This window comes from Lynx rufus, unplaced genomic scaffold, assembly GCF_022079265.1.
Source record: "Lynx rufus isolate CCGP_SWC_20201006 ecotype Redwood Valley unplaced genomic scaffold, mLynRuf1.p SCAF_4, whole genome shotgun sequence".
NCBI classification, from domain to species: domain Eukaryota; kingdom Metazoa; phylum Chordata; class Mammalia; order Carnivora; family Felidae; genus Lynx; species Lynx rufus.
The window spans coordinates 151378406-151390890 of record NW_025814856.1 but is presented as its reverse complement, the minus strand read 5'-3'; the positions used below and the strand labels follow the sequence as shown (position 1 = coordinate 151390890).

At 42.7% G+C, this 12485-nt stretch overlaps 1 long non-coding RNA gene across 1 annotated transcript in view; it reads left to right on the top strand.

Annotated features, from left to right (window-relative positions):
- Positions 1-47: 47 nt before the first annotated feature.
- LOC124523556 (uncharacterized) overlaps positions 48-12485 on the top strand; it is a 73956-nt gene continuing 61518 nt past the window's right edge. The window contains exon 1 of the long non-coding RNA XR_006965029.1: positions 48-119. This is a non-coding gene — a long non-coding RNA (uncharacterized LOC124523556). The remainder of the gene's footprint in view (positions 120-12485) is intronic.

Here is a 12485-nt window from a genome sequence, read left to right as displayed (position 1 = left end):
ACTTGCCGGTGGCTCGTGACTTTTCAGAAAAAGGGAACGTAAACAACGTTGTTGTTGTTCACCAGATCGCGTACTTTACCCACGCCCGAGCCGCCCGACCAGTTGACCCAAGGAGCCAGGTAAGGGTCCTGACGCTGTCACACGACAGCTCCGGAAAGGGAACTGCCCAGGACACTCTCAAAGCTCCCAGTGATTTAGACTCCGAGTAAACACGACCTCCAGTTTTACTCAGAAGGGGCCTTTAAGATCATCTGGTCTAAGATCCCGGACCCGGGTCCCCCCCACCCCCACCGGGAAGCACTCAGGCCCTCTGTCCCCTCCTTTTCAGGAATCCTCGCTTCTCTGGCCACAAAACCTTGTGGGCTTAGCGTCCTCGCGGGGGGGGGGGGGGGGTGTTTGGCCGGTGCTGGAGCAGCGGGAACATCTCTTCCTTCAGAATAAGAGCAGAACCAAGCTTTTATTTTGTAACCACAGGGGCTCCCGGCCAGAGTTTAAAAATTGCTTCCTTTGCCCACATGACCAGCTGGGAACTCCAATTTGGAGCCAGGCTTGGTTAAGTCAGTAGAAGCTGCCCTAGTAATACTGCAGAACGCCTGGCCTGGCGGGTTTCTTCGGGTTCCTCTTCCCTCCCCGTCCTTCCCCCCCCTCCCCACCCCCCACCCTACCCCCCAGGAGTTCTTTGAACTGCCACATGTTTTCCCCTTTGGAGTTCCTTTAAACTCAAACCCTAGAAAGATGAGGTCTGACGAGGCTTTGGGGTCAGGGCTCCCAGCTACAGAGGAGCAAATTATTTAACCAAGCTGAGCGTGAGTTTCTCACCCGTGAAATGGAAGCGTGGCTGTTGTGGGAACCCAGAGAGAGTGTGGAAGTGCTGGGCACTCAGTGCTGGGCAGGTCATGATGGCAGCTGTTACTAGGGGAGGGGCAGAGGGAGAATCCCAAGCAGGCTGACAGCCCCACCTCGGGGCTCAGTCTCGAAAAGTGTGCCTTGATGACCTGAGCTGAAGTCAGAGTCGGCCGCTGGACCAACCGCCCAGGCGCCCCCGCAGCTGTTACTATTAAAAAGCAGAATTTCTAAATATTGAGAGTAACCTTCTTGGTAATGCCTTCAAGGCAGAGACAAAAGGAACTTTTCGGTACGAATATAAAGCAGTTACTCTGAAAATTAAACACCGGTGAGTAAGGGGATGTAGTGGAAGAGGGAGAGAAACATATATTTATACATTCAGTACAGGTTCCAATGCACATAGTTGTAAGAGAGCCAAACAGAGCTTCAACGTTCGTTGTGAAAAGCAGCGACCACATTCTCCCTTCTTCTCCAGAGCCAAGCACTTTCACCTGGGTAAGCGGATTCTTCAGGTGTTCACCCCAGTTCTCAAAATAACCTGCTTGTCTCCGTGCTCTCTGGTTTCTCAGCTTCAGGCATCATCTACTGACTCTCAGCTTTCTTCTCCCTGATTCCCTGTCCACAAGCATGAGTCTTATCTTCCTCCTCCTTCCAAACTGGTTATATTAAGATTTTGCTTAAATGAATACCCAGCGTCTGCACTATTGTAACTATGTAAATACCACACACAGCAGTGGAGTCGTGTAGAAAATTGTGATTCCTCCCCCACCCCTTTCCCGGTCTGTTAGTCTTCTCTGGAGATAATTGTCTTAATTCTGTGTTTGCTTGGATTTCTATGTACTTAATACCGATGCAACCCGCAAAACTTAAATCTTTTTTCAAGAAATGTGTATGAGTGGTGCTTGACCTCTTCCTGACAAAAGCTCCCCCAGCGCCCTTGAACCCCCTTCTGCTCCGGGCTGGGTCTTGACACCCAGCACCCAGCAGTCTTCCTGAAGGACCCTCCCCACCACCCCAGGGATTCCCTCTGCCCCTGTCCTGTGCTGGAGTTCTTATTGCGGGTATCAAGGCTTTTATCCATTTAGTGTTTATCCTGCCCTTAAACTTGATCAATCAAAGGTCGATCGAGTACAGAATTTTAGGCGAAAATAACTTGCCTGTATAATTTTGAAAGCTTTATTCCATTCCATCTGGCCTTCCTGTTATTTTTGAGAGTTTAAAACTGGTCTATTTTACAGTTTCCCATATCGTCTCCTTTCCTCTTCTCAGCCTTGCAGCTTTGTCTTCAGAAACAAAAGTGGTGAAAACAACAACAACAAACAAACCAGAAATGATTTTTGTGGGTTTTTTGAGAAGGAACGAAATTAAATGTGCCCAGGGGCCCCTTGGTGGCTCCGTGGGTAAAGCGTCGACTTCAGCTCGGGTCATGATCTCACTTGGTGGGTTCGAGCCCACCTTGGGCTCTGCGCTTTCAATGCAAAGCTCGCCTGGGATCCTCTGTCTCCCCCTCTCTCTCTGCCCTTAACCCCCCCCCCGCTCATGGTCTCTCTCTCAAAAATAAACTTAAAAAAATTAAACGTACCCAGTTTGCCATTCTTAACTGGAAACGTAATTTTTCTTACACCCTGGAGGCTCCTCCTAGCGGCCGTTTCGCGGGCTCCCCCTAGCGGCACAGCGCGTCTGGCCGAGCCTGTTGCTCGCGTCAAGCTCAGCCTCTTCTTCGCTTACCACCCCAACCTCCAGGCTGTGACTGCACCCTCGCCCGGGCGCGAACTTTCCCGCACTGCTCCCCACGCACCAGCTGGCTTGGGGAGACCCTCAGAGCTCCCGGTTCTCAGGGCATGCCCCTCCTCCCGGGGCGAATTATCGGAGGCGGTGGCGGCTCCCTCTGGTGACCCCTCTGCTGGTGGAGCGATGCCCTGGGGCAGTCCCTCTGGTCTTTTCAGCTCGCTTCCCTCCCCGCCCCGTGAACACGCTCGGGCAAAGGTGACCAGGGCTCCGGCTTTCTTGGCCTGCTGGCTCTGGGGACGAGCCTGTGCCCTCTGGCTGGACGGAGGGAGGGAGGCCCTGACTTCTCGGCGGGGCCCGCCGGGAACCGAGTCCCTGCAACACGGAGGTAGGGACGTGAGCAACGCTAGCAGCCTGCCCCTCCCGGGGAGACACCGCAGCCCTTGGCTGGGAGCTGGGGGCCTGAGGGTGACTCCCGTGTCCTTGGCCACCTGCTCTGGGAGGGGGGAGCTTCCCTCTTGCTGAACTGCTGGGAAGGGAGCAGTAGCTATGGCTCAAGTCAGATTTTAGTAACTTTTCTTGAGTGAATGTTTCTCCATCTGTTGTGTGTCCTCACGACGGTTTCCCGAGACTTTACAGGAGGGTTTTTGTTGTTGTTTTGAAGTTTTAGCAGTTATGGTATTCTCGGCGGGGGAGGGGGAGTAGATGGAGGGGCTTCTGGGGCTGCTGTTCTAGAACTGGGTGTCTGCCCCTTGTTTTTTAAAGGGAAAAGTTTTGACTGAATAAAATCTAAGGACATTTAAGTATTGAAGAATACATGAACAAATCTGAAATGGCAACATTTCAGAAAATTACAAAGTAAGAAACAAATGGTTGTAACTCACAAGTCCCTTCGTCTGTGAATTTAGAACTTTAACTGATAAAAATACTGATAGGTTTAACTGTGATGCCTGTTTGGGTTTTTCAATTTGTTTAATAATACCAATAAAAGTTTATTGAGGTAACTATTAAGAAGCTACTTTTACAGATTTCTAGTAGTATATCGAAATAGTCTTTTCTTTTTTTCCAAATATCCTGCCTGGTTTTGTTAAAATGTCAGTGATGGTTTAAGTAATAGTAAAAAATGCAGTATTTATATCTTTTCATTGTAGGGGACACAATGAAATGGAACTAATGTATCATAATGAAGTTAAACCCATCTATGTTAATTCTTTTTAAAGATTATTCATTTTGAGAGAGAGAGAGACTGCGAGCAGGGGAGGGGCAGAGAAAGACAGAGAATCTGAAGCAGGCTCCACTCTGTCAGCACAGAGCCCATGCGGGGTTCGAACTCATGAATCTGTGAGATCATGACCTGAGCTGAAATCAAGAGTTGGATGCTTAACCACCTGAGCCATGTAGGTGCCCCAAAACCCATCTATGTTTAAAAATGCTTTGAGGAGTTATAATTCTATCAAACATCAATAAGAACAAACAATCAAATAGCAACAGTGAAAGTGTTCAATAGAGGTAAATCTAAATTGCTTTTTAAATGTTTTCCCCCCAGTTTTACTATGATTGACAAATAAAAATTGCATATATTTAAAGTGTACAACATGATAATTTAGTATACATACATACTGTACAATGATTACCACAATCAGGTTAATTAAGATATCCATCACTTCACTTATTTTTTTGTGGTGATAACACTTGAGATCTATTCTCTTAAGCAAATGGACAGATGAATGAAGAAAACATGATCATATGTATATATATATGTGTATGTATATATATACATACGTGATTATATGTGTATATATATAAATCACATTTGTGTATATATATACAAACGTGATTATATGTATATATACGTGTATGTATATAAATACACACACACACACACACACACACACACACACAGGGATCTCCCTTCCCTGTAGGCTTGCTTGAGCCTTGTTTGGTCAGTGCAGACAATATATATTATATACCCTTATATATATATTGGGATATCACACAGCCATGAGAAAGAAATCCTGCTATTTGCAACAATGTGGATGAAACTGGAGAACATTATACTAAGTGAAATAAACCAGACACAGACAAGTACTGCATGATGTCACTCACATATGGACTCTAAAAAAAAATCAAACATACAATAATGTAGAATATAGTTGAGTTTATCAGAGGCTGATTGAGGGGAAAAGGGGAGATATTTGATCAAAAGATACAGTCTTTTAATTTAGAAGATGAATCTGGAGACCTACTGTACAGCCTGATTAGAGTTAATAACTATGTATTGTGTACTTGAAATCTAAATTACTTTTGAGGAGACAAAAAACCCCAATGTCTTGCAGTGGGTGTGGATGTTCAGGGGCAGCTGCATTGACCTCTGAATTACACCTGCATGTGAGCCTGGGTCCCTATGGAGTAACTGTCCTCTTCTCCTTGAAAGGCGAACTGTTATCATCTCGGTGATTATCTCTAAAGAGAGCAGGTAAACCTCACTCTCAGCACAGTTTCAGTGAGAGAGTTTATGGGCTCCTTTCTCATTTACAGCCTGTGTCGTTCATGGGTAATACTTTCAAGGTTTTTATTTTTGTTTGTTTGTTTTGCCTTTGAGTCCCCACACTTTTCGTTCCTTATCTTCTTGGAAAGCAGGCTTAGGTTTTGTTATTGATGAGTGTTTTCATCCAAGCCATCCATTATTTCCCTCTGAAGTTGTTCTACATTTTTTTCTGAGATGCCTTTAGCATTAGTTAGTTGGGACTGGAAGGGTTTCAATCCCTCTTTGACTGATCATGTCTGTTCTTAAATTAAGATGAGCCATTATCACCCAGTAACATGACAGTTCGGGGTTTCTTTTTGATTGTTTTTTCAAAGGTGTCCTCAAGTGAAGAGGTCAACCCATTCACATTTCTCTGAAGTGTTGCCAAACACAGAGTTTGTGCCTTCAGAGGACTGGCCTTTATAAGAGGTGACCTGCGAGATCCATAGACTTGTATAAACTCATTTTAGTCTTTTCACTGACAAAAGATATTCTTTAACCAAGACAGAAGAGCATTTGGCTATCTCTTTATTCCTCCTTAAAGTATGTTGGCTACTTATCAAAAAGTAAAAAATCATAGCAGCATATACTGAAGGGAAACCCAAAGAGCTTTGTCTCAAGTAGCCAGATACTACCACCAGAGCCCTGCTCTAGGACCAGAATGGAAAGATATTTCTGTGGCAGTCCAAAGGCCCTGCATGACTCCAAAGGCACTGAAGCTTGGTTGCTGGCTATTGGTATCCGGTGGACCACAACTATCTGCTTGGAACCCTGTGGACTGTTGTATTTCTTTTTATTTTTCATTTTTAATTTTTTTGGAGAGTGTGAGTGGGGGAGAGGGGCAGATGGGAGAGAGAGAATCTTTAGCAGGCTCCACGCCCAGTGCGGAGTTCTACACGGGGCTTGGTCCCACGAGCCTGGGGTCATGACCTGAGCTGAAATCAAGAGTTGGACAGTCTACTGACAGAATCTCCTAGGTGCCCCTGGAGTGTTCTATTTCTAAAACAAACTAGTGCCTGGCAACCTAGGCCAGACTACCGGTAGGGAGGGCAAGTGAGGCCTGGTTGAATAAAACACTATGCCCTAATAAAACAAAGTACACTCTTTGTTCACTGCTGCACACACAGAAAGCGTATTTCTATTGTGCCGATAGCATCCAGAAGAGACTAGCCCATGAATTTTTGCCTCTCCTGACACTACGCAAAACCTAGAGGATTAAAGTAGCTTCATGCCATAACCTACATTCTCTGCATGCAGGTGTGTCAGAACACAATGGTGAGACATGCCCACATTCTGGGGTGAGCCTCCTTCTGAGTTAGTCTCCTCCTGCAGCCTTGAAGGCAGATCCTACTTATCAAGGTTACAGGGATCTCCCTTCCCTGTAGGCTTGCTTGAGCCTGGGTTTGGTCAGTGCAGACAAGCTGGGTCAGAGAAATGAAGGGCCTCGCCAGAGGTGCTACTTCACTGATAAGAACTCAGGAGACATGAAGGAGAACTGTTGACGTCTTAGCGTTTCATGTATTTTCAGTGGAAACTTGCTGTAGTTCAATCCAAGTGCCCTTAGCGAGGTGACTCAATGACCCAGGCTCCTACCATCATGTGGCCCTGCCACCGTCAGCACAGTCATCTTCAGAACCGTGGTTGCCTCCGTGGAGGGAGTACATCATTCTGTCAGCTGGATTTGCCATCTTTTGTTTCTTTAAACAAAATCGTACTCTCCTCGTATCTCTCTAGCAGATTCAGGCCCAGAGCCTCTTTTGTCCATACCCAGGACTCTGCCATGAGCAGTTCTCTCCACACAGCCTTTGTTCATAGGAGAAAGAACAATCAGCAGAGACTGATCTGGAAATCCTGCCGCATCAGGGTTTGGTTCACCTAAGAATGTGGAGAATAGAGGCTCTTACCAGGCTTGGAGGTGGGGGCGAAGATGGTCAATGTTTGGTAGAGTGATGACTGTTTCTTTGTTTATAATTTATTTGAAAGAGAAATCACAAATTAAGAGTTTATAACATGTTTCTAAAAGTAAAGAATTCAGCCATGGTACAGAAGATCTTTATTATGGAAAAAATTACTTAAGCAAATCCGTTTTATATGCAGAAAGGGTATTCGCTCTTCTGGGATACAAGTGAAATATAGCTTATTTGGTGGTGATAGGCAGATCATTCTTATTTTTTAAAATGCTTATTTTGAGATAGAGCCTGCATGTACTAGTGGGAGAGGGGCAGAGAAAAAAGGAGAGACAGAATCCCGAGCAGGCTCTGTATTGTCAGTGTAGAACCCAGTGTGGGACTCGATCTCATGAAATGCAAGATCATAACCTGAGCTGAAACCTAGAGTCAGACACTTAACTGACAGAGTCACCCAGGCTTCCTGAGATCATTCTTAAGCCTCATGAGTACAGAACAATTTAATGATGTCAGGATGAAGCCCCAGACTCAGTTTCATCTGATCAAGCCCTTCTGCCTGAGTCAGTAGTATCAGTGCCATCTCCAGAAGCCCAGCTCCATGGGCATGGGGAGTCAAAGACAATACAGTCTGGGTCACGTTTGCCAGAGAGGATGGGGTCACAGTAGACACTCAAAAGCATTTAGCCCTCCTTTCATAGAAGCCTCAATTTAAAAAAAAAAAAATTTTTTTTTCAACGTTTTTTATTTATTTTTGGGACAGAGAGACAGAGCATGAACGGGGGAGGGGCAGAGAGAGAGGGAGACACAGAATCGGAAACAGGCTCCAGGCTCCGAGCCATCAGCCCAGAGCCCGACGCGGGGCTCGAACTCACGGACCGCGAGATCGTGACCTGGCGGAAGTCGGACGCTTAACCGACTGCGCCACCCAGGCGCCCCTAGAAGCCTCAATTTTTAAAGGGTTTTTTGTTTGTTTGTTTTTGATGGACCTAGAATTCTAGGTTGTCCGTTTTCCTTCTTTAAAACTGCAATTCCATTTTCTTCTGGCTTCAATAGTTTCTGTAAAGAGATTAAATCTAATTCTCATAGTTTTCACTGGAAGGAAATGTGGCTTTCCCCCACCCTCTGGCTGCTGTCACAATGTTTCCTTTATCTTTGGTTTTTACCAGTTTGACGATGATGCATTTGAATTTGATTTTCCTCATATTTATCCTCAGCGCTGCTGAGCTTCCTTTTGGCAGCTTTCTTCAAACATTGCGTATCTAATTCTCTTCTCCTTCTGGAACTCAGCTACACATGTTAAAACTTAAGAGACTGTATATCCCAAATCTCTCTTACCCTCTATTCTGGTGTTTTCTTTCCTTTTCTTTTTAAAATTTGTTTATTTGTATAAGATGCATTCTGAATAAGTCTTGTTGACGAGTCTTAAAACTGATTTGGTCTTCTGCTGTATCTAGTCTGCAGTTAAATCCATGTAATAAATTATTAATTTCAGATGTATTTTGAAGTTCTAGAATGTCAATTTTTTTTAAATTTTTTAATGTTTATTTATTTTTGAGACAGAGAGAGACAGAGCATGAACAGGGGAGGGTCAGAGAGAGGGAGACACAGAATCTGAAGCAGGCTCCAGGCTCTGAGCTGTCAGCACAGAGTCCAATGCAGGGCTCGAACTCACAGACTGTGAGATCATGACCTGAGCTGAAGTAGGATGCTTAACAAACTGAGCCACCCAGGCACCCCTAGAATGTCAATTTATTTCTTAAAATAAAGCCTAATTCTGTGTTTAAATGCTCCATGTTTTCATTGTTTTGTTTACCTTTTCCTGTATAATTTTTAAATGATCATTTTGAGGTCTTTTCTGTTAACTCCATTTACTGGATTATCTCTGGGTCTGCTTCTGTTGTATGTTTTCTCACTTGACTATTGGTCACTTTTCCTCTCTTTTTTGATGTCACCTAATTTTTAATTACATGTTAGACATGGTGTTGATACATTATAGAAGGCTGGACTATTGTTATCTTCTAAAGAATAGTTTTGTTTTGGAAGAATTTATATTACTAGCAGATTATCTTGTTGGGGTTCTATTTCAATCTTTGTTAGAATGTTCTATCCCAGTTTTGTCTTTAGTCCTAGGATGTAGCCCTTGCTCCTATGCATGGTCTTTATTCACAGGGCATAGTTTTTCTGGGGTTCCAATTCGATGTTGGGGATGCTCACTAAGATTTCTGTACTCTGGTTGAGTTGAAACTCCTGGGAAGAGTCTTCCCAGGATTCTTTCCTACTTTGCTTACCATACTTTTGCTTTTACATAATCATTTTTGGATATGGTCAAAGACCTGAGGAGAACTTCTACATAGATTTTGGGGGCTATTTTTCTGTGGTTTCTTCTTCTTCAGTACCCTGCCTCCAAATTTCAGCTATTGCAGCAGGTTCAAACTCTGATCTCTATTTAGTCTGGTCAGTAAGACTGTTGGATTCCACTTCTCTGAACTACGGTTTAGAAAATGTCTCTAAGGGAGAAAGTTGGAGTGAATTTAGGGTTTATCCCATATATTCCTTCTCACAAGCATTTCAGTCCTGTGCTAGTCACCATATATTGCCTGAAATCAATTATTTCATATAGATGGTCTGGCTTTAGTTTATAGAGAGTGGGTTAATGCATTACCAGCTATCCTGTAATGGATGAAAAAGGACACCTTCATTTATTTTTATAAATAAAAGCTATCATGACTTGATAGCTCATTTCCTTTTAGTGCTAAGTAATTAATTGGCTGGATGTACCATAGTTTATTTACCATTCAACTACTAAAGGACATCTTGGTTTCTTTCAATTTTTGGCACTTATGAAACTGCTATTAACATCTGCAATAGTTTTTGTGTGGACATAAGTTTCAAATCCTTCAGGTGAATACCAGGGAGTGTGATTATATGGTAAGAGTTTGTTTGGTTGTGTAAGAAAGTGCCAAACTGTCTTACAAAGTGGTGGTACCATTTTTCATTCCATACACTGTTAGGAAATATTCTCTCTGCTTCTATCTTTTGTTAACAATTATAGAGATTTCCTTAAGATTTTTGTAGAATTCGTCAGTCAGTCTAATCTGGTCTTAGTGATTTCTCTTTTGGCAACTTATTTATTGATTCCTTTTCTTTAATGGATATAGGCCTATTCGGCTAGTCTATTTCTTCTTGTGAATTTTGGCAGAATTGGTCATTGGTCTCTTTCAGAGAATTGGTCTATTGCATATAGGTTATCCAATTTGTGGGTACTGAGTTGTTCATGATATTTTTTTAAATTTTTATTTATTTTTTAAATTTTCATCCAAGTTAGCATATAGTGCAAGAGTGATTTCAGGAGTATATTCCTTAATGCCCCTTACCCACTTAGCCCATCCCCCCCTCCCACAACCCCTCCAATAACCCTCTGTTTGTTCTCCACATTTAAGAGTCTCTTATGTTTGTCCCCCTCCCTGTTTTTTTTTTTTTGCTTCCCTTCCCTTATGTTCATCTGTTTTATATCTTAAAGTCCTCATGTGAGTGAAGTCATATGATATTTATCTTTCTCTGACTAATTTCGTTTAGCATAATACCCTCTAGTTCCATCCATATAGTTGCAAATGACAAGATTTCATTCTTTTTGATTGCTGAGTAATACTCCATTGTGTGTATGTGTGTGTGTTATATATATATATATATATATATGTGTGTGTGTGTGTTATATGTATAACATATATGTGTGTGTGTGTGTGTGTGTGTGTGTTATATACAACACACACACCACATCTTCTTTATCCATTCATCCATTGATGGACATTTGGGCTCTTTCCATACTTTGGCTATTGTTGATAGTGCTGCTATAAACATTGGGGTGCATGTGCCCCTTCAAAACATCATACTTGTATCCCTTGGATAAATCCCTTGTAGTGCAATCCTGGGTTGTAGGGTAGCTCTATTTTTAAGTTTTTGAGGAACCTCCATACTGTTTTCCAGAGTGGCTGCACCAGCTTGCATTACCACCAGCAGTGCAAGAGATCCTCTTTCTCCACATCCTTGCCAACATCTGTTGTTGCCTGAGTTGTTAATGTTAGGCATTCTGACAGGTGTGAGGTGGTATCTCATTGTGGTTGGGTTTATATTTCCCTGATGATGGGTGATGTGGAATATTTTTTCATGTGTCGGTTGGCCATCTGGATGCCTTCCTTGGAGAAGTGTCTATTCATGTCTTTTGCCCATTTCTTTGCTGGATTATTTGTTTTCTGGGTGTTGAGTTTGATAAGTTCTTTATAGATTTTGGATACTAACCCTTTACCTGATACGTCCTTTGCAAATATCTTCTCCCATTCTGTCGGTTGCCTTTTAGTTTTGCTGATTGTTTCCTTCACTGTGCAGAAGCTTTTTATTTTGATGAGGTCCCAGTAGTTCATTTTTGCTTTTGTTTCCCTTGCTTCAGAGACATGTTGAGTAAGAAGTTGCTGCAGCCAAGATCAAAGAGGTTTTTGCCTGCTTTCTCCTCGAGGATTTTGTTGGCTTCCTGTCTTACATTTAGGTCTTTCATCCATTTTGAGTTTATTTTTGTGTATGGTATAAGAAAGTGGTCCAGGTTCATTGTTCTGCATGTCGCTGTCCAGTTTTCCCAGCACCACTTGCTGAAGAGTCTATCTTTATTCCACTAGATATTCTTTCCTGCTTGTCAAATATTAGTTGGCTATACGTTTGTGGGTCCATTTCTGGGTTCTCTATTCTGTTCCATTGATCTGAGTGTCTGTTCTTGTGCCACTGCCGTACTGTCTTGATGATTACAGCTTTGTAATACAGCTTGAAGTCTGGGATTGTGGTGCCTCCTGCTTTGGTTTTCTTTTTCAAGACTGCTTTGGCTATTCGGGTGTTTTTCTGGTTGCATACAAATTTCAGGATTGTTCTAGCTCTATGAAGAATGCTGGTGTTATTTTGATAGTTATTGCATTGAATATGTAGATTGCTTTGGGTAGTATTGACATTTTAACAATATTTGTTCTTCGTATCCAGAAGCATGGAATATTTTTCCATTTTTTGTGTCTTCTTCAATTTATTTCATAAACTTTGTATAGTTTTCAGTGTATAGGCTCTTCACCTCTTTGGTTAGATTTATTCCTAGATATTTTATGGTTTTTGGTGCAATTGTAAATGGGATCGATTCCTTGATTTCTCTTTCTGTTGCTTCATTGTTGGTGCATAGGAATGCACTGATTTCTGTGCATTCATTTTATGTCCTGCAACTTTGCTGAATTCATGGATCAGTTCTAGCAGTTTTTTGGTGGAATCTTTTGGGTTTTCTATGTGGAGTATCGTGTCATCTGTGAAGAGTGAAACTTTGACCTCCTCCTGGCAAATTTGGATGCCTTTTTATTTCTTTGTGTTTTCTGATTGCTGAGGCTAAGACTTCCAATACTATGTTTAATAACAGTAGCAAGAGTGGACATCACTGTCTTATCCCTGACCTTAGG